Genomic DNA, 21,554 nt, shown 5'->3' with positions numbered 1-21,554 from the left:
TCCATGCTCTCGAAGAGTTTTTTTCCCCCTTTCTGAACACTTACCTCAAATGTGCAGTTATTATGATACAAAGGAAGTGAGGTATTAACAACAGATAATAACTTAAGAGTGTTACACCCGAGCACATGGTATTATGTGTTTGCCTAGTGTTTTAAAGCTTAGTCCAAATTTCTTAGCATAACATACAAGGCTTTTCACAGTCTGACCTATTTCCTGCTTTTCTCCTCAGATACACAAGGCATCTGGAAGTGCAGCAGTCCCTGAATACAACAGCTTCTTTTATTATCCTTTGTTTTGACTTATCCTGTTCGTTCTGCCTGGATTTCACTTAGGTTCTGCTGGCAAAACTATATGCAGACTTTTAAGACCCTCCACAGTATCGTATCCTTGAAACCTTCGTGGACACCATCTGTCTTCGGGGGGCGACAGCACTTGGCCCATGCTTCCTTTCCATTTCCTGTCATTCTGATTCCTCTGAGCCAAGAGGTTTCTGCGAACTCTATCTGTGAGGTCGTACACCCAGTTTAAGGTACGGAGAGGGCGCTCCATCCAGGTTTGCAGAACAAAGCAAGAACGCATTTATGAAGCATTTTAAATCCCAACAACGAGACTTATTTCTTCGAAATAAATGCTTAAAGATGCAATTTCAGGCAGTGTCGTGGTGGGTGAGGGGTACTGTGTTGCTGGAGGGGATGGTGGCTTCTCTGGGATGATCCACATCCAATAGGCAGGGGCACCCTTGCTCTCTTTCCACTCTCTGCTTTATGACCTATTTCTGGCTGTACCCTTCTCAGGGCCGTCGGCAGGATCACCAGCTAATTAATGCTCTGCAGCAGTGGTTACTCTGATGCTGGGCAGGGCCAACTTCTGCCAGTGTGCAACAGAAAAAGCCAACAAGCCCCTGGGGAAACGGTTCCATTGACAGCTGTATTGACCTCTGGAATGGCTTCCCATTAAAGGTCTCAGTGAACGGGATGTTTGTTAACAGAATCAATGGCTTCATGACTCCATTCGACTTGCAAGATGAACTCTCTCATAGTTGAGGAGAGGAGGTTTGTGCTCAGGGAAGGATCGCAAGCTGCTGCCTGAGTAGAAGACACCGGGCAGCGCAAAGAGGAAAGCTTCTTGTGAGAGGCGGTTTTCTCCGCTGTCTTCCAGGGCTCCTTTTCCTCCGCTCATCCCTTTTCTGGGGCATTCTCCAGGGTTCCGCCCCAAGAAACCCTATTGCTTTGGCGTTGATTGGTATTCATAGCCACCCTCAAGGACAGAATAGAGCTGCTCCCTGGGATTTCCAAAGAAATCTTTCCAGTAGAGCAGATAGTGGGTTTGTACCACTGACCTTTGGGCTAGCAGCTGGGTGTTTTATCACTGTGCCACCAGAGCTTGTGGCTCCACCCCAGGGCTCCTAAGTCTCTCTCTGGACACTCTTCCTGGGGGTGATCTTGTCAATTCTCACAACTTCAGTCACCATCTAGGTTCTCATGCCTGGACGCTCGGACTTATGTCCCCCTGCTTGCTGGTCACCTCAGTGCAGATGCCCCGCAAGCAGGTCAGGTCCAGCTACCTCAAGTGCATTCCTCCTCTTCCTCGGGTGTAGGCTGTCTTTCAGTGAAGTACATCACCGCCAGCGCCAAGCCAGTTATCCAAGCCGCCAGCGGAGGCATCACGTACTCTTCCCAGGTTCTTAGCGGCCATGCCACACGCTCCGGTGACTCATCATCTCGAAGACGACTTAAAAGCTCTTTCTCTTCTCAAAATAATTGTCCTCTTTGTTTCCACAGGCTTTGTCCTCACCAATAATTCCTTGTGTCTCAAGCAGAATTCCAGAAAAATGCTGTTTATGAGACTTTACACTTAACGGGAAGGGGCAGGTGGGATGGGTGGGGTGGATTCTGTCTGTTTTGTAATAGTTTTGTCCCTAACTTCAAGCCTACTATTTGACCCAGATTAATTAATCGGTAAACACATGGTGACGAATAAATGATGTGGCACAGTAAGCTTCTACTCTCTCAGAACATCCAGCGGCTCCACACTGCCTGCAGCACCAAGTCCAGGTTTCCAGGCATGACAGAAAAGTCCCTCCTGACTTGGGCTGTTTATTGTGCTCCACACACCAGCCTTCATGTCCCCCACATTGAATGCCTGGGCCATGGGTATACAGAAAAGAGGAGTGGCCCATTCTCATCGCTGGAGTCCTCTCTGCCGGAAGCTCAGGTAGACTGTGGAGTCAAATCTGTGACCTTGTGTATTTGCAGATGTTAGGGAAGTCCCTTCCCCTCCATGAGTCTCAGAGTCCAAACATCACAGCAGAGTTTTCAGGAGGAGATGCGTTGAGCCAAGAAAATCTTGAACAGAGTCTGTATCCAAACCACGCTTGGGAACATGGTAGGCGTTCAATAGATGGACTATCTACATTCGCTGGATAAAAGATAAAGCCAAGGCACCCAAAGCCAATTATTCTAGTGCCTTTTGGTCAACATCTGAGGTTTTAATGGTGAAGAAGGCACCGGGGTTAAAATGAGCTGGGCGTCATGGCAGTACGAACTTAGAATACCATTCATCCAGCACAAAGACCAGCCTACAAACCCAGCCAGCTCCATCTAATGGTCTGTGGCCCCAGGAAAACTTCCTTTAAAGCTGTTCTGGAGTAAACCTTGTTACAATCCCACTTCTTTTTGCAATTTTGAAGATCTTTGCTTGAATTATGTGATTATTCCTTGGTGCCAGAAAGCCTGAAACTTCAAACAAGCTTTTCTTGCTTATCACAGGAGGAAATTGACACAGATGATTACAAGGTTGCATTCAGAGAAGGGTTCTGGACTAAGATGCTGTCAGTGTAGGCTCTGAAGGCAGCCAGCACAGCACCCTGGCCGTCCCCTGTCCTCATCACCTCTCCCTCTCCCTCTCTGCTGAGTAGCCAACGCCCCAGAGAGACCAGCTTTTGGAGAGCCCTTATGCCACTCTGCATCCGTTGGAGGCAAGAGTTTTGCTCAGTTGGTCGCCGAAAGTCGCAATTGACTCGATGGGAGTGACTTTGGTTTTGGCTTACAGGAGTTTTGTAACACTTGCCCAAACAGGGCAGGGCCACGGGGTCACACGGCTGAGAGGCTGGAGGCCAGAGGGAAGTATGCCTGCTGGCATGGCTGAGAAAACACACTGTGGACAAGAGTTACGTTTCTCATCCTGGATAGTAACCGACTAACTTCCTTAATAAATCCGAAAAGTCATGAGGCTTGCCTCTGAGTTCAGTGTGGCTATTGCAATAAATGAGCCAAGCCAACAGGGAGGGAGAGTGCTGCCGGAGAGACGGTCGGTGTCAGAGCCGGCACACCGGGTTGGCACCCTGGGGGGACCTGTCTCATGGAAATCAGCGTCCTTCCTCTTTGTGTCGATGGAGGTGTACAGATGTGGCTTTCATGCCTGTTTTTGGGACACACACACACACACACACACACACCAAAAACCTCCACAGGACTGTCGACGGCAGCATTATTCATAAAAGCCCAAGAATGGAAACAACTCAAACTCTCACCAACTGTCCAGTAATTAAACAAAATGTGGCATATCCTTATAATGAAATATTGTCCAGCTGTACAAGACTGAAGTTCCGATACACGCTACAACACAGATGAGCTCTGAAAATGCAGCGCTACATGAAGGAAGCCAGTCATCAGATACTCAATGTCCACACCCATAAAGACAGGAAGGCCATGAAGGGTTGCCTGAGAGCTGGGGGGTGGGGGAGGAATGAAGAGTTACAGCTAATGGCTATGAGCTTTCTTTTGGGGGGTAATAAAAATGTTCTTGAATTAGCAAGTGGTGCGACTTTGCAAACTTTCTAAGTACCCTGAAAACCACTGAAACTGTTTCAAAGGAAGATAGATACACACACCAGCCCTTTGCGACACGGAAAAGTTAAATGTATGCAAGAGATTCGTAGCAGTTGAACGAAATACATCTTCCCTTCTGAAAGGTTCTTGATTGCCCTGTGAGGAGAAATACAGAGGCTCTGTTGATACAGTTCCTACTGGAGTAGGCTGGATTAAGGAACATTCTCTCCTGTTCCTCTCATCAGCTCATTTTACTGCCTTTGTACCCTTTTCCTCACCTTCCCGTTCAGGCTTCACCTCTAACCACAGCAAGGTCGTAGGAGTTTCAGCCCCAAAGCAGGAGAGGACAAGAAAAGACGATCTAAGCGGCTGAAACGGGACATGGGACACGACAGAGGAAAGAGGCCAGGGCTGGTTCCAGCTCTGCCATTAACTAACTGTGCGCTGGGGCAGTTCCCTACCTATCACGTTGGGAGAAGAACCCCAGGTCTGCCTATCTCCGAGTGCTGTTATAAGAGTTGAAGTGATAAAGGTGCAGTAACAAAGCCCTGCATACAAATAAGCCAGGGACAGGATGTTATTTTTATTGCCTGGGTACCCCTCCAGGGAAGGAAAGAATGGCAAAAATAAAGGAAAACATCCCAAACATGTGTGGCTCGGGCTGTCTGGGATCATCATCAGCAGGGCTGCTAGAAACAGATGCCTTGGGTCATTAGGCAGAAGAAAATGGGTTTCCAGACTGCTAGCCTGGGCTTCAATCTCCAAGTCTAGACTAAAGATAATGGTGGCAAATGTCAATTTGTTTTCCTGCCTTCTTTTTAGGGCCATAACAGACCTACTCCCCTTCCTTTTCACAATCGCTCTTGGGAAGCCAGCCCAGCATACAAACCACCCCTCCCATCTCCTTGCAAAACTACAACAGGAAAGCTCTGAAAATTTTCAGCCCAGAAGCCCAGTCCGGTCCAGCCCCACCATCCACTGGCTAGTGGTAAGAGGGGCAGGAAAGGGGAGGTTGGCGGGAGTTTCTGGAAAAGATGACTGGCCAAATAATGACTAGTTCCCTTATCTCAGAGCCCTTTTTATCAGTACCCCTCTCTCCCCACGTATATGGGTCCACCCTTGCCTCAAGCTTCAGTGGTTCTTAGAACTCTGAGGTGTTTACAGGTAAAACGGCAGACCAGTGAACATGTGGGAGGCCACGCGCTGCTGCTTCCTAGTGTTGGGGCTTTGGACATGTTACATAAACTCTTTTGGTCCCGTTCTTGTTAAAAAAGGATAATCCAGAGTTTGTAGGGCTGCAGTGAGGAGTACATGAAGCATGTGTGGAGCACCCAGTTATTCTTCATCTTGCTCCTGGAACACACACACAATGAGCTGGCTGATACCCCAAGAGTGGCCAAAAGGTTTGAGTTGCTTTCCAAGCTTTCATGGACGCTTGGGAGGCAAGTCTTATGACCAATCTGGTCCCAACGAGCCTTGTCTGACAAGCGCCGGTGGCACAGGCCTTCCACGCCAGGCTGCTAACCGCAAGCCAGCTCTTGGAGAAGAAGACAAGACTTTCTACTCCCGTCAAGAGTGACAGTCCCAGAAACCAGAGGGGCTGTCCAACCCTAGTGTCAGGTTGGTGTGAGTCAGCATTGACTCGATGCTGGTGAGTCTGCTTGTGGTTATCCCAATAGAGATGTCTAAGTGGGGAATGACTAAGAAGGAAAAAGACATAGATCATTACAATGGCTGCTGTGTGTCTAGCTTATCTCCTGCAGATAACTTCTGTTCCTTGCATTTTGGCCCCAGAGGAAGAAGCTTAAGCTCAGAGAAGTGAATAACATGCTCTAGTATTACACAGCTAGAAGGTCTCAGGGAACAGATCTGACATAAATCTCAGCGTTGTTCATGTCCCTTCTTTCTCACCTGTGTGGGGTAAAAGAATTACTACAATCAATGTGGATGAGGGGGAGGGTGGAGTAGAGACCCAAAGCCCATTTGTAGACAATTGGACATCCCCTTACAGAAGGGTCACAAGGAAGAGACAAGCCAGTCAGGGTGCAGTATAGCATCGATGAAACATACAACTTTCCTCTGGTTCTTTAATGCTTCCTCCCCCCACTATCATGACCCCAATTCTACCTTACAAATCCGGCTAGACCAGAGCATGTACACGGGTACAGATAAGAGCTCACAAAACAAGGTATCCAGGACAGATAAATTCCTCAGGACCAATAATAATTATTAAACAGTGATACCAGGAGGTAAAGGGGAAGCTGGGGAGAGAAAGGGGGAACTGATCACAACGATAGACATATAGACACACACCAAGGGGGACAGACAACAGAAAAGTGGGTGAAGGGAGACAGTAGTAGGTGTAAGACATTTTAAAAATAATATTTTATAAAGTATCAAGGGATCATGAGGGAGGGAGGGAGGGGTGGGGGAAACGAGCTGATACCAAAGGTTCATACAGAAAGAAAATGTTTTGAGAATGATGATGGAAACATGCACAAATGTGCTCAACACAATGGATATATGGATTGTGATAAGAGCTGTAAGAGCGCCAATAAAATGAGTAAAAAAATTTTTTTTCAGACAGAAAGATAAAAAAAGAAACCAAGTTGCTCAAGATCACTGTGACATGAATGATGTCAGCCCGTAGGAGGCCCAGCTCTGCTGAGTGACCTTCGGAAAGCCACCTCATCTCTCTGGGCCCACACCAGGGATACACATCAAAGCCATCTTTGAGGGGGGTTAAAAACCCACGAAGCACTAAACAAACAGTTGGCTCCACCATAGCCTCCATGAATTCTATTTACACAAATATTTAGATAAGACCCACTGGTTTGGTCCTAACATTCTCTGGGTCCCGATTCAAGGGCTGAAAAATCAAGGGCAAAGCAGGCTCTCAAAGTAAAAAAAAATTGAAAAAAGGCAACTTCCTCCAGAGTCCTATCACTGTATCCAAAGTGAAAGACTGAAACCTCTGTGTTCTCCCTGGACCTGCCCACGATCCCATTCCACAGGGCCCTGACCTGGCGTTCAGAGAACTGGAAATCCAGGTTCTGGAGCTGTTTGACTGCACCTTGAGAATCCCCACTTTAGAGGATTCTCAGGAGGGTTTTCTGTAAACAATTACAGGTGAACCACAGGCCTCTCCTCCAGTTATGGCACATCTGAGTTATGACAAACTGCATTTATGTCCGTGTGTGTGCGCGCGCGCGCGCGTGTGCACCTTATCGTTAGTAATAAGTGCAGTGCGGCATGTCATTTGCTGATGCTCTCGTTCTCATGCGTTAATTTGAAGATGCTCAACTTTATGACTGACTGTTCAAAGGACTGCTGGGTTTATAAAGATGTCACGCATAAAAGGCAATCATCATGAAAACTTTTAAACATAAGGTATTCGACCTACATCGGAACCGACTTACTATGCAGTTATTGGAATGGAAACCCACTGTAAACTGAGGACTCCCTGCACTCCATACATGAGTGCTGATTGATCATTCGTCCATCCACTCCACTGCTTACTCCGAGCAGTGGACAGGTGCGGAGAGGATGGTGGTGAGTGGCTTCCAAATACAGCCTGGTGCAGGATCCTAAGGGGTGAGTAACTGCTGTCTCACCCACTGCCATCCAGTCAGTGCTGACTCATGGCGACCCTGTAAAGCAGAACAAAACTGTCCCTGTGGGTTTTCCGAGAGTAACTGTTCCCGGGTAGAAAGCCTGGTCTTTGTCCCAAGGAGTGGCTGGTGGTTTCGAATGGCTGACCTCGCTGTTAGCAGCCCCACGCACAGCCACTATACTGCCAGGATTCCTGGTGACCGCTGGAGGAACGCACTACAGAAGAAGGATCAGATGGTGGAACTGCTAAAAGCAAAACCGCATTGCTAGGTGCTGAGGGAAAAACTGGGTCACTAGCTCCTGGTTGTATAAGCTCATAATCAAGCATGAAATGATTTAAGAAGGAATATTCTCAAAATCCTCTAATATGTATCATAAGGTAGGAGTTAGTTACAAATTTAAGGCAAAAGAAACAAACAAAAGAAAGATAGCTCTACCGTTAATGATAATTTATATCATGTGGCAACTGGAGGAGACCCTGAAGTCCCAAATTCTTTAAAAACACCTCTCCCCCAGTTCTCATTCATAGTTAGTGCAACTGTGACCCAGAAAAGACTCGTTCAAGGTTAGGCAGTGAGGCAGGAGTACAGTGTGGTACTTGCATTCAGATCTCCTAGCCAGGGGCCCTCCTGATGTACCAAAAGTAAGATGTGTCCCTGGAATATAGGTGTGCATGTTCTCTATAATACGTGCTGGGGGACAGATCAAGTCCCGGTATCTGGCTACCAAGTCACTGGTTGCTGACTGGTCATTTTGTTGTGATTTTTGTTACTCGCATTTGCAAGGTAAGAAAACGTGTGCTGTATCAAACCACTAAAGAAGAGTATACATAATTTCCCAAGTTAGAAATTATGCGTGTCCTGCTGGCACTAAAAACGATAAAGCAGAGAAGAAAACATGGGAAGGTGGAGGCAGGCAGTAACACGAGACCCCAGAAGCCTTTCTGGGGCTCTGACTCCCTCACCTGCTTCCTAAGGAAGACTCTGAGGAAGAAAAATCACACCCCACCATCTCAGGGTTTGAGAGCACCAAATCAGAACATCCTGCCCTTGATGCACATGATCTTCTGGTATAAGCTGGCAGAAATCAATTCTGTGAAGGGCACAGAGGAAAGACGGCAAGTAGCTGAAGCTCAGAGGCATGCCGCCGTCTCTGGTCACACAGTCTTACTTCACCTCCTTTGGCCTGGGGCCTCTCACATTACAGATGAGAAATGCCATGCCTTCTATAAACCATCCAGTTACCATTAAGCATGCCTACCCTGTCTTTTCTTTTTTTTAACATTTTATTAGGAGCTCTTACAGATATTACTACTACAATCCATAGCTGCAGACCCTAAGTCTTTTCTCAAGTGCTTGGTTTTGCCCTTTATTTTAGTTGTGAATTCACCAATCTGTCATCTAAACTAGACTGTTGGGAAGTCTGGAACTCCGTATCGCCGATGGTGTTCTGTGCGCAGGAAACCTCAGGAGTAGAAAGAAGCTTTTCATGAATACATTATGGTATGCACTTTTGTCAAAATCCAGACTCCCGGGTCAGAAGAATGAAGAAACAGTCCCAGGATCTGAATGCTAACGTTCTTTGAGTAGAATATGGTTACCAGGGAGGTTTTCTGGGTTGTGTGCTTCTTTTGCTAGACATCAAATCTCCACTTAGCTGTGTTCATTTGAGAAACCGGGTTACAAAACCTTGTTCTCACCTTACCTGACACACCTACTGTGCACATTGGTTATAGTATGTAGTAGCCTTTCTCCTATTTCTCTGGGTGGGGTGTGGGTTAGTTGGGTACACCCCCCCCACTTTAAGAGTAATGACTACTCTCATTTACTTGGGGTTCTGAGAACTGACTGTTCATACTATGCTAGGAACTATGGATCAGCCAGAATAAGTTAATCTTGTTTAGGCTCTATGAGCGCATACTCTGGCTGGAAAAAGAAAATGTGTATTTGGCCAGCATGCCAGCACTTCTTCCTCCCCCCAAGGAACCCTGGGAATCCGCAGCGTGCCCCAATAATGAATCCACCTAGTGGGCACCTTAAGTTCACATGTCAATAAGGCGGCTGACTTTGGGATCCCTCAACAAAAATATTGAAATATTGCTACAGCAATCCATGGGGTAATTCATTGTTTTTCATTCTATTTAGCCAGAGGTTTCTTTCTGAAGACCTCTTGTATTTCACGATATTTTCACACTAGCCAACTTTCCAAGAGGTGGGCCTTTCCCTTCTTCACTGAAGGTGATGCTGACTGCCGACCAGCACAAGTGGCAGGCATTACAGTGTGGGCGGGCTCAGAGCCTTACCAGCAGTGGCAAGAACAAAAGAGGAAGACCTCAAAAACAGGAAGCTTGGATGTGGGGGTGGGATGCCAACAGCTCCCGCAAATCTAGGGAACGGTGGAGATATCCATCGATCCGAAGCCAATGCCGGCTTTGGGAGAGGTCATCTGGTGTAGGGAAAAGGACGTGGGCTTTGGGGCCAGATCAAACAGAGATGGAATTTCAGCTTACTCATTGTGGAGCCTGGGCTGGTCTTCGGATTGAAGAGTCTTAAATTTCAAAAGATGTGTAAAATACCTATCTGGAGGGCTGTTGAAGGGAGACGAGAACTGCCGAGGTCTACGGCACAGAGGCGAGAACAAGACGGGCTTTCTCTTCCCACACAGAGGTACAGCCTCAGAATCCCACAGGGGCAGTGCTACCCTGTCCTATAGGGGGCCTGTATGTCGGAGTCCACTGGCGTACGGCAGTGCACGTGGCACAGAGGTGGTTGCAAAGGGCAGTTCTTCCCCAAAGCTCCATTGCGGAGGAGAATCTGGCACGGGAGAAGGTCCTCAACTTTCTGTTTATAGACTAGCGCCATGCTTGGTTTGACTAGAGCCACAAGTGGTCGCAGAGGTTGAAAATGGGCCCAACTGGCCTTTGTGTGAGAGCAGGGGACTTCAGGGGCTCTCTTAGCCACTGCCTCTGTGTCCTGGTGTCATGACAATCTCTGGGTTTCAGATTTATCTTTCAGCCTGTGCTTTCCTGCCCTGGCAGCTCCGGCTTTCCCCACAGGTGTTCCCACGGGAGAGTTGTACTCTAACAGCACTCGGAGGGTCAACACCTTCAGGCCACACAGACACCTATTTCTGATTAGATCTGTCAAGGTATACGTGATCTAGGGCAATAGAATAGCACAAAACAAAAACCCTGGTATTATAAGATGACTAAGAAGGAAACCAAGGCCCAGAGAGGCCCAGTTTAGATGGGTCTCTAGTCATTCCAAAGCACATCATCTTCTCCTTTTTTTCATCTAAGAATTCACTGGTACCATCTAAAACAGCGGTTCTCCACCTTCCTAATGCCGCGACCCTCTAATACAGTTCCTCGTGTTGTGGTGACACCCCGACCATAACATTATTTTTGTTGCTACTTCATCACTGTCATTTTGCTACTGTTATGAATTGGGTCGTTTGACCCCCAAAGAGGTCGTCGTGAACTGCTAATCTATACATCTTGTTTATGATCTGTCTCTTCCCACTAGACCAGGGGGTCCTCAAACTTTTTAAACAGGGGACAAGTTCACTGTCCCTCAGATCCGTTGGAGGGCTGGACTATAGTTAAAAAAAAACTATGAACAAATTCCTAGGCACACTGCACATATCTTATTTTGAAGTAAAAAAACAAATGGGGCAAAAACACCCGGCGGTCGGATAAATGTCCTCGGTGGGTCGCATGTGGCCCTTGGGCTGTAGTTTGAGGACGCCTGCCCTAGACAATCATCTCCTTAAGAGAACTCTACATACCCTGCTCACCACGAGCACCTCTGTGTACTGACCATAAAAAGATGCCACCCAGATCTCCTACCGTGGTAGTATAACTGTCTGCCAGTCCTTCGGGGTACCACCTCCATCCCCAGGCCCCATGTTTGCATCAAGGCCACACTTCCCATGGGTTTTCCCTAGGGATGGGCTTTCTTAATGGCACACTCTGGCTTTAGAGTGTCCACTGACGTGTCTCAGAACTTCATAGCAGTCTGATTTCCATCTTTCCTCCTGTCCTTCCCAGGTGTCAGACCCATGCTGCCCTCTAAAGGCTCCCCCTGACTCTGCTGCTCCCTTATCACTTTGACACAATAAGTCTCTAGCCCGTCTAACCCCATCTTGACTTCTCAGAGAACCCAAATGAATACACCCACTGTCTGAAACACTGCTTAATGAACCACTCATCGCTCCAATTATATGCTGTACGGAAACCACAGACTCGGAAGCCGTGTTTTCTAGTCCCTCTGTCCACAGCCTCTCCCACTCAGGTCACCAGTGATCTGAGAAACCTGTCCTTGGGTCCTGTGTGCATAGTGCCATTACTCCTGGTGAGTTTCGCCGCAGGAAGGGATTTACCCACCAATTGCCAAGCCACACAATTGGTCTACAGCTCTGTTTGTAATTATGTGGACTGCAGTGGGCGTGAAAACATCTGTTCTAGATTTCAGAGAACACTGCAGCTCGGGTTTAGGGCAATGGAGAAATCTGGCTTAGGCTGAAATGAAAAGGCAGCAAGAGGTCCAAAATGACTCCTTCTTATAGGAATGTGGTAAGAGCCACACTGGCAAATCCAGACAAGGTCATCATGACAGAGCAGAGACAGGGCTGAGTCTCCCAGGATCCCTATACACACGCGAAAGCCTCTCGACAGGCACCAGGACATCGCAAGCCAAGGAGAAGCATCCACAACTTCAGAATATGACTTCAAGACCAAGAGCCTGGATTCTGGACCTAGACTGGGCTTGAATCTCAGCTCCTTTACTTAATAGCTGTGGGAATTGGGGAAGATTCTTTGAACACGGTGTCTCTGTTTCTTCATCTGTAAAATGGGAATCATTATACGATCTACCTCAAAGGATTATATGAGCATGAGTAATAGTCATGTAAGGCTTAGAACCCAAAGGACCACACTCACTGACATCAAGTCAATCCTAGCTCACAGCAAGCAACCCTTCCGAACCCCGATTAACACTGCTCCTGGTTTCCCAGTATGTAACTCTTCATGGGGGCAGACAGTCTCGTCTGTCTTCCACTGGGTTCAAATTGCTGACCTGTGGAGAGCAGCCAAGCAGGTCACGCATGATGCCTGATATAGAAGAAGTTCAATGTAAACATCAGCTTATGTTCGTAGTTATACATTTAAGGAGATACTTTTGTTTTTGAGGATTTCAATAACAAGTATAATGTGCTTCAAATCAAGAAACTCAATTAAATCTCTATGATCAACTTATAGATTGCATACTATCTATAGACTGTAAAAACGTTTCCGAGTTTGGGAAAACCAGAGTATGTTTCAGTTTGGAGGAGTTAATAATAGCATAAAATACAATAGCTGCTCAAAGAGCTGCTGTGAAGATATACAAACATATAATCCCTTGCCATTGAGCTGATGCTGACTCGCAGTGACCTTACAGCACGGGGCAGAACTGCCCCACGGTTTCCAGAGTTACAGATCTGCGTGGAAGCAGAGTGTCAGATCTTTCTCCTGCAGAGCAGCAGGAGGGTGCCCACCACTGACCTTTTGGGGTGCTTAACCTCTGCACCACCAGGGATCCTTGTGAAGATCAGAAACAGCAACAATTAGCCATATATTTGGACAGATGTTTCATGTGTGCTCACCATGCCCCAAACACTATGCTGTATGCTTCAAGTACATTCTTACATAATCATCATAAAATTTTGAAGAAAAGAATGCACTTTTCCTAAATTTTACTGACTCAGAAATTGAGGTCCGGAAAGCAAAGTAAGTTACCCAAGAGTACATCAAGATTTGAACTCAACTGTGTTCAGTTTATGAGATCCCAAAATGCATGCTCTTTATACTACATTGACCTTCTAAACCGGTATATCTATAAAAGCACTTCATACATGACATAGCCGTATACAAATGCAAGATGGTATCAGCATGAAAGTCATCTGCAACACTAGCTGCTGGTCAAGAGACCTGGGTTCCAATTCTACCCTTGCCAATGAGCTGTGTGATCTTGAGCAAATGAGTTCTCCTCTCTTGACCTCTGGATACTCTTGTCAGTCAGTGAATTTGGATGGAACTGAACACTCTCTAGGGCCCTTCAGAATCTCATATTCTAGAACTCCGTCATCCCAGGAAAACGATTCCCCTTCCTGCCTTGGCTGAGTCTTTTCACTAATATGACTCATCAGCAAGAAGAAGTTGGCTCTCAGGCCAACATCTAGAAGAGGGGCGAGGGGCTGGGGCAGGACCGCAAACAGCAAACAAATGGTACCTACCCAAATGAACTTCTCATCACTGGCACACTCTACTCCCTCCGCCAATTTAGTATGTTGCACATTTTCCATGGTTTTTCTAAGCTTTTTCTTTCTCACTGTACTTTATGACGAGTCAACAGATAGTTTCTGGTGTCTCAGACCCTAAGCTTTATGAATGAGATTGGCATATTTTTGAGACTCTTTCCCCACCCCCACCCCCTTTCCAACGGTGAATTTTTTCCAATATTATCTTGAAATAATCTGATATTTTTTTTAAACTGCAATTTTGAAAAAAAAAAAACCTGTAATTTTGTAGAACTATAAATATTTGTATAGTTATGACCAAATACAGTAACTAAATAATTTACTGAAAAGTTACTATATGCTTTTTCACAAATAGAAGGATACAAAGATAAATAAAACAAATTTATTCAGGGAGATAGAGTAGTGTGGGAAAAAATATTCACAAGTAAAATCCAAGCAGAGAAATGGACAAAATTATATGGAAACATTAGCAAGGGATAGTTAATTATTCCTAGCTAGGTAAGTAAGGAAGTCTTAATGATGCAGTGCATTAAGAATCTGGCTGCTACCTGGTTAGTGGTTCAAACCCACAGGCCACTCTGCATGAGTAAGATGAGGCTGCCTGCCCTCATATAAAGACATACAGCCTTAGAAACCCAATGGGGCAGTTCTACTCTGTCCTCTGGGTCACTGGGTTAGCATTCATGCAACAGCAGGGGTGGATTGGGCTTAAGCAATCAGTACTTAAATAAAATGTCAGCAAAAACACGACAGGTGACAGTGAGAGATGGGCATACATTTTCTAGGTCAGAAAGGGTGCAAGCGGGGTAAGAGGAGTGTGGGAGTGTTAAAGACACAGGGAACCGGGCCAACAAGGCACGGGAAGTGGAGACACTGCTTCCTGAGGCTGAAGGAGAGTGGCCAGAGATGAGGTTGTGAAGGCAGCCTAGAGCCAGACTGTGAGAGACCCTGGACTTTGCCCAGCAAGCAACATGATGCCAAGGTTTTACATATTCACTTTTTCTAACCCCCCTCTCCCTGGCTCCTATGACATCATGTCCTCTTGCTCCTGCTCATCTCCCCACCGTCTTGGTGAGCAACAACTTCTTCTCTAAGGCCAAGTCCTAGTCCTGCGGCCCCTCCCTCGAAGGTGCTCGATGTACCACTCTACACACCTACCTGGGACAGCTCAGCTACCCCTGCAGAACTTACCTAAGGCACTGATGGAAATGGTAGAATCATGGACCTCAGCTTTTGGGCTACCCATATCAACTTTGTTGCATAAGGCAGTGTCCTACAGCAGCATCCTTTTAACTTTTTCCGTAGCAAACAAAACCAAATCAAAACAAGAAAACTTAATCAAGTTACCAAAAAAAATCCCACAAAAAACCCAAAACCAAACAAACCAAAAAAGTTACTACTACTATAGAGTGGATACCAACTCACAGTGACCCTATAGGGCAGAGCAGAACTGCCCCTGTGAGTTTCTGAGATTGCAGCTGTGTAGGGAATAGAGAGCCCTCTGTTTCTCCCTTGAGCGGCTGGTGGTTTTGAACTGCCACTCTTGTGTAACATGGCCCAATACGTACCCACTGTGCTACTGGGGCTTCCCTATGATGCATACTTTCTTGAAAACACACCTGTTTTTAATGTGCAGTTGATTTTTGGCAAACGTGTAACATCCACGTGTAACAAACGTGTAACAGCAGAACAATCAAGATGTGGACCCTTTCCACTGTCTAAAGGAGTTAGTTCCCAGGCACCCTTCAGACTCTTTCCCCCTTCACAAGGCCCACCCTCCAAGACCTTCAAATTCATACCATGGACACCAACTTGGGTTAAGTGACCTCAGGTGTGATTCACAGCAACGGTCTCCCAACTGGCCTTCCGGCCTTCCCCTTCCCACCCCCTCCACGGTATTACATCACTTATCTTTCTAAGGTTCTCGTCAATCAGTTGTTTTGTTCCTAAAACCTTGAAACACCCGTCTACTGTCAGAGCATGGCATCTAAACTTCATCAATCAGTGGCTAAATGAGAGGGTTTTATGATGGCTCTAAGGTTCTGCGTCCCAGCCTCTCACTTGCTTCCTCTCTCATCCCCCAGTGGTGCTTCAGCCCCCTCGGCCTCTGGGAAGGTGTGCTGCTGGGGTGGGTAGCAGCTACGAGTTGGACTGGGTACTGCTAGGTCCGCAGTTTAAGGCCATTCACCCAGAGTTTCCCAAAGTGGGTGATTTTGCCCTCTGGGGATGCTGGGTCCATTTAGAGGGGGCACTCAAGAGCAGATACCTAAACTTTACCCTGGATTTTGGGCTGCAGTCCAAACACTTTTCATTGTTAGGCAGTGCTGAGTAATTTGTTTTTCTGAAAAGGTGGTGGGATGGAGTGGGGGTGGGGGGTTTGGACAATTCAGTTTGGGAACAAAGGTAGCCACTACACAGGAGAAAGGTGAGGCTGTCTGCTCCCATAAGGTTGACAGCCTTGGAAACCCCCAGGGGTGGTTCTACTCCGTCCCACAGGGACTCTGGGAGTTGGAAAGGACTCGGCAGCAGTGGTTTGGTTTTGGTTTGAAGCATCTTGGCAGCCCCTTGTCACCCCAGGAAAAAGGCAATGGAACCCCAAATTAACTGAGAAACACCCAGATGGACGTTAACTTTGAGTTGATTAAAACTTCAATTTTCTTCCTGCATTGGCCAGACAAGCATTTGTTTGTTGAAGAAAAATTCAGAAATCAATTCAATTTTTTTTTCTCACTTGAGGATAACTTGAAATACTTTCCCTGCTGCATCTAACTTGCTAGACAAGTCTCCACATTTCCCTAGACCTATAACCAGATGCCAAGCGGGCAGGGAGGGACACTTCTCCCTGGAAGCGGGGCTGGCATAAGGAGTGCTCAGAGCTGGGTGTGCTCAGTGACTGAGCATCGCCTAGGAAAGGGGGCCCCAGAGGCCAAGAGGAGGAGGCAGGCCCAGCGAAAGCAGAGCAGCCTTTCTTCAGAAGTGCAGACCAACCAACCACTGGGAACGCAGATGTCTGCCAGTGGGACCCCAGCCCTCAGGGCCTGGGGAAGTCTGGATCTGGAGAACGGACAAACAAAAGCAAGGTAAAGTCCAGCCCAAGGTGAGTAGGGCAAAGCTTCAAGGACAGGGAAGTACAGCCAAATCCTATCGAGGGCTGGCACCAGGACATGGGAGCAGGGCCAGAGCTGTGCAGGAGACAATGGCTTGGAGAGCATGACCTCATGCTGCTGGGGGTGGGCTGAATGTGACCGTGGGGTTCAAAGGTCACTGGCTATGACTGCAGAACCAGGCTGGACTAGGTGGTTCTGACACCACATATTGTCTAGGTCGCAGTTTACAGCATTCCATTTCACGGATGAGGGAAAGCACTGCTTCTCCATGGATTCACTCAGGCACACTGAGAAGCGGACACACTGAGTTATGTCAACTATGGAAAAACTATGATTTACTAGTCCAGACAGTACGACCCTTTCACAGGGGTCGCCTAAGACCATAGGAAAACACTTATTTCCGACAGTGGGGCTCACCACAACATAAGGAACTGTATTAAAGGGTGGCGGCATTAGGAAGGTTGAGAACCACTGTACTAGACTGTCATTTTGTCAAAAGAAGACAGTTTCTCTCTCTCTCTCTCTCACACACACACACACATAGTATCTGAATAAAAGGAGGCCTGGCTACCTATAGTTTTATGAAAACTGACTACATCTTCCTCGTGTTTTCCATTTGGTTGTGGACTGACAAAGCTGCTCCTAACTTAGCACTGATCTAAGGCATCCTGTTTTGCATGTCTGCCCAAGGCACAAGGCTCTTCCACACCGCCTTCCCATAGCTGATGCATTGCAATGTGCCCCACCTCCCCACAAGTCAGGGTGAAGTCCAAACCCCTGAACTGTAAATATGACCCTGTTACGCTAAGGAGACCATTTGGAAATAGGTGGAACCTAAACCAAATCCCACCGAAGTCCAAACCTCATCCCAATCGATGCAGTCACATTGTGGTGCTGCCAATGAATGTTGCAGGTCCCACGCCTGCGAGAACACCACACACATCTCCCTTGGAAGGACAGCCGGAATGCTCCTGGGGAAGGAGGACTGGCGAGACGTGTCATCAGGAGAAAGCAGCTCCTGGGGAAGGGCACCTGCTTGGTCAAGGGGCGGGGCGCTGAAGGAGAGGAAGGCCCTCCAGGAGATGCACTGACACAAGGAATGCTGACGTGGGAACAATTGCGAGGATGGCACAGGACCGGCTGGTGTTTTGCTGGGTGGTGTGCAGGTTTGCCTACAGCGGCACCTCACAGCAGCAGCTGGCCTCCTCCCTTCAGCGGGGTGTCTGACCTCCCTTGGCCGCTGTGGACACGATGAACTCACAGGGCAAGACTCAAGTGACCGTAAGGTAGGATCCCCAAACATTAGTCTGGGGTGCACAGCAGCTCAAGTTCACCCACGGCCTCTCAGTCACATGCCTCCGTGACCTCTGCCAGGACGGCCCCACCCCACTGTCTCGCGGTCTCAGGGCACCGCCCCTCTGCTCCCTTCTGGTTGCGGCTCCTTTGCTCTCCCATGGCCTCTGTACCTTGGCCTCTGGGCTCGCCTTGGCACAGATGGGTCTCAGCTGGTGGTTCTTTTTTCTGGATGGTTCCGGGATTCTCTCTCTTCTTGCTTCTGGGATGGTGCTCTTATACCTAGGGGAGTGGCAACCTAAACTGACCAAACCCCTCTGGACGTACTTCACACACCCTATTTCCATAGTCCTGTTCAATCACTAAAGAGACATTAAATTAAAAAACACCACCACCACCAAACTCACTGCCACCGAGTTGATGCTGACTTACAGTGACCCCACAGGACAAAGTAGAATCGCCCTTGTGGATTTCTGAGACTGTACTCCACTATAGGAGTAGAAAGCCCTGTATTTCTCCTGAGGAGCTGCTGGTGGTTTTGAACAGCTGACTTTGTGGGTTGCAGTCCAATGCATAACCACTAGGCAACCAAGGCTCTAGAGACATGGATAGAGGAGCCGCATTTAAGCAATTTTACTTCACCAAAAAAAGAGCAGGATGGAGACACACAGTTGGGGAAGACAGACACCATGTGATGATGGGGACAGGCGCCCTAAGCCTAGAACGCCAAGAATTGCTGGCAGATGTCAGAAACTAATATAGAGGCTCCCAGCCATAACGGACACAGCCGAGACCCCGGTTTGGATGGCAGCCTTGCAGCTGTGAGAAAATTGATTCCTGCTCTTTAGTCACCCCCGTGTGGTACTTTTATGTTACCCAAGCTGAGCCACCAGGCCACCATTGGAAAGGAAAAGGGACAGGCCAGCCGGCGGCAGCTCTGGCTTGCAGCACTTGAGCTCCTCCCCAACACTATTCAAAGCAGCCTCTGCTCCCATTTTAGATGCAGGAACAGTCACTGACTGGGAGCCTGGTGGGATGTTCGGAGAGCACTGGTTTGCTGATGGGAAGGTGGGTGGTTCCACACTCCAGCTGCTCTTTGGGAGGAAGCCCCGGCTGGCTGCTCTTACAGCCTCGGGAACTTCATAAAGGGCTGCTCTGAGTCAGTCTAGATGGCTGTGGGTCTGGGGTGTATATAGTACCTGACTTATGACACAGGCAAGCTGCAACGAGCCCCCCTTTACTTTCTGCTTTGTACATTTTGTTTTCAGTCATGTGCACGGCAGGCGTTATCTCAGACCACTGCAGCCAAATGAACACCTCGTTAAAGAGAGTCCCAGCCACAGCCAGTGGGGCTTCTCTGTGCGCACGGCAGCTGTGTACTGCCGTCGATTACACGTGCGTTACAAGCATGTGTGGGACACGAGGGCGAGGCGCTGCAGAAAAGCTGTGGCCAAATGAAAGTGCCGGACAATGGAGTTTTCCCACGGAACGTCTGAAGCTCCCTCGGGCTGTGGGAACTGACAGGCAGACACGAAGTCAGCCCCTGCTGCTAAGGAAACAGTGCCAAGAGCCTGGCTCCGCACAGAGTGGCGCAAACCAGGGGTCTGTAGAGGTGTGCGTTCCCTGTGCAACATGAGACGAGGTACACCTGTACAGGCAAGAGGGCAGCACACCGTCGGCTGATGGGGTCATTACAGGTGCTCAATGTAATGATTTACTGTTCAGAATGCTACTGCAGAGCAGGCTATGATAACTAAATCAAGAGAGGCATCTGCCTGACTTAAGCATGGACTGGCAGAGCCCTTGGTCAGGGACTACCTACACAGTGGTTCATGTAAGAGCTGGTTACAAGCTTCATGTAACCGAGGTTTTGTTGCTGGGTCCTTCCTTGTCTGTTGGTTGCCATTGTTTTGAGTTTAGCTGTATAGGGAAACTGGCAGGTGTGTGTGGGGTGGGGGTGGAGGGTGTTACAGAGACAGTCACTGGATTAATGATTTCCTGGGGGCCTTGAAGGTGAGGGTGGGAGAAATGAGTCAACCACAATGGTTACAAGAAGAAAGAAAAAGTTTTAAAGCTGATTGTGGTGATGATTGCAAAACCTTTCTTGACCTGAGTGAACTACTGAATTGTATGACACGCCAAGATAATCGGGAGTGGGTGGGGTGGGTGGAAGAGGTTTGAAAGTCACTAGTCTGGCCCCAAACTCCTAGAGTTTACTGTTGGCGGAAGCTGAGGCCGACGCACAGACTCAGTTAGGGCTGTTGACATTAAAGAGATGAGATGGCCGTGTCTGCTGGTGCAGGTACCCGGGTGCTTTATCCCAGTCAAGATCTTCACCAGTACAAGGTCACTTATACACTCAACACAAGGCCTTAGTTCTACCTCCGTCAGAAATTAGAGTTGGACTGGGGCTCTGGGAACATTTCTTCCCCTCCTTCAGGGCGATCAGAAGCAAGATGGTGGAATGGGGTGGGGAGATTTTGAGGGGTTCTTGGGAATCATCTGAAGGTTCTACTGACTAGGAGTTGGAGAGAGGAGTTCCTATCTCTGAGAGTCTGTGGGTCTTTGGCAGTTCATGGGAGATTTTACCTTGGCTGGCTGGCTGGGTTGGCGAGGGGAAGGTTCAGGGCTTAGAATCAAGAGATGAGGGTTAGGTCCCACTCTGCCACCTCCCACCCCCCACCACCGTGTGTGATCAGGGTTCCTCTGTGGACCAGCATGGACCCTCTCCCAGGACCGCTGATGGGTCAGTAGGGATTTCTATGGAGTTCACGTCCCAACTCAAGATCTAATGTGGGGTGGCCAGACACCCAAGCAAGCAAAAATCAACATGCACAAATAAGAAAAAAAAAAAAGAAAAAAGGAGGAAAGCCTGCTATTTAAGAGTTATTTAAAATAACATCTCTTTTCTTTTTTCAAAGGTCTAAGCATTTTCAGAGCTGGCTGGAAAAGTGGTCTGGCTGTTTATTTTCCTCATTGTCTCAGTGGAAAAAAAGGGTGGGTGATTCAGACATCAGCCTTCGCCTCTGGGTTAGGAACCAGTGGGTTGGTTGGTCGGGCCCCATGCTGTTCTTTGCTCCTCCAGAGATTTGCCTTGGCCAGGAATAAGCAGCCTATTACCTCCCACATGCGTGCTCAGCTTCCAACAAGGATTCCCCCCCCAAGGAGTTGAGTGATCTGAGTTCATTAAACACACACACACAGGGAACAAGGGAGGAAAGGCCCTCCCTCCCAGTGATGAGGAGAGAGAAAGCCTTCTTCTCTCCCCACCCAGCTCCACTCCCAGATTCTCCCGGGCTCTCCCCCTCCCTGTGTGTCATCAGGGAAGGAGCAAGGTCACTCGAAGCATCTGAGTGGCTGCCGTCTCCACCACAGCTCTGCCTGTGGTCAGAAACCCAGCTGGAATAACCGGTCC

General features: G+C 48.0%; 1 protein-coding gene across 1 annotated transcript in view; it reads right to left on the bottom strand.

Annotated features, from left to right (window-relative positions):
* Positions 1-21,554, bottom strand: part of GAB2 (GRB2 associated binding protein 2) — a 63,485-nt gene that overhangs the window by 31,845 nt on the left and 10,086 nt on the right. The window lies entirely within an intron of this gene.

This window comes from Echinops telfairi, unplaced genomic scaffold (genome assembly GCF_000313985.2).
Source record: "Echinops telfairi isolate 266 unplaced genomic scaffold, ASM31398v2 ScPeMD7_1713;HRSCAF=2227, whole genome shotgun sequence".
Lineage (NCBI taxonomy): Eukaryota > Metazoa > Chordata > Mammalia > Afrosoricida > Tenrecidae > Echinops > Echinops telfairi.
The sequence above is the reverse complement of the archived record's forward strand: the minus strand, read 5'-3'. Positions and strand labels throughout refer to the sequence as shown.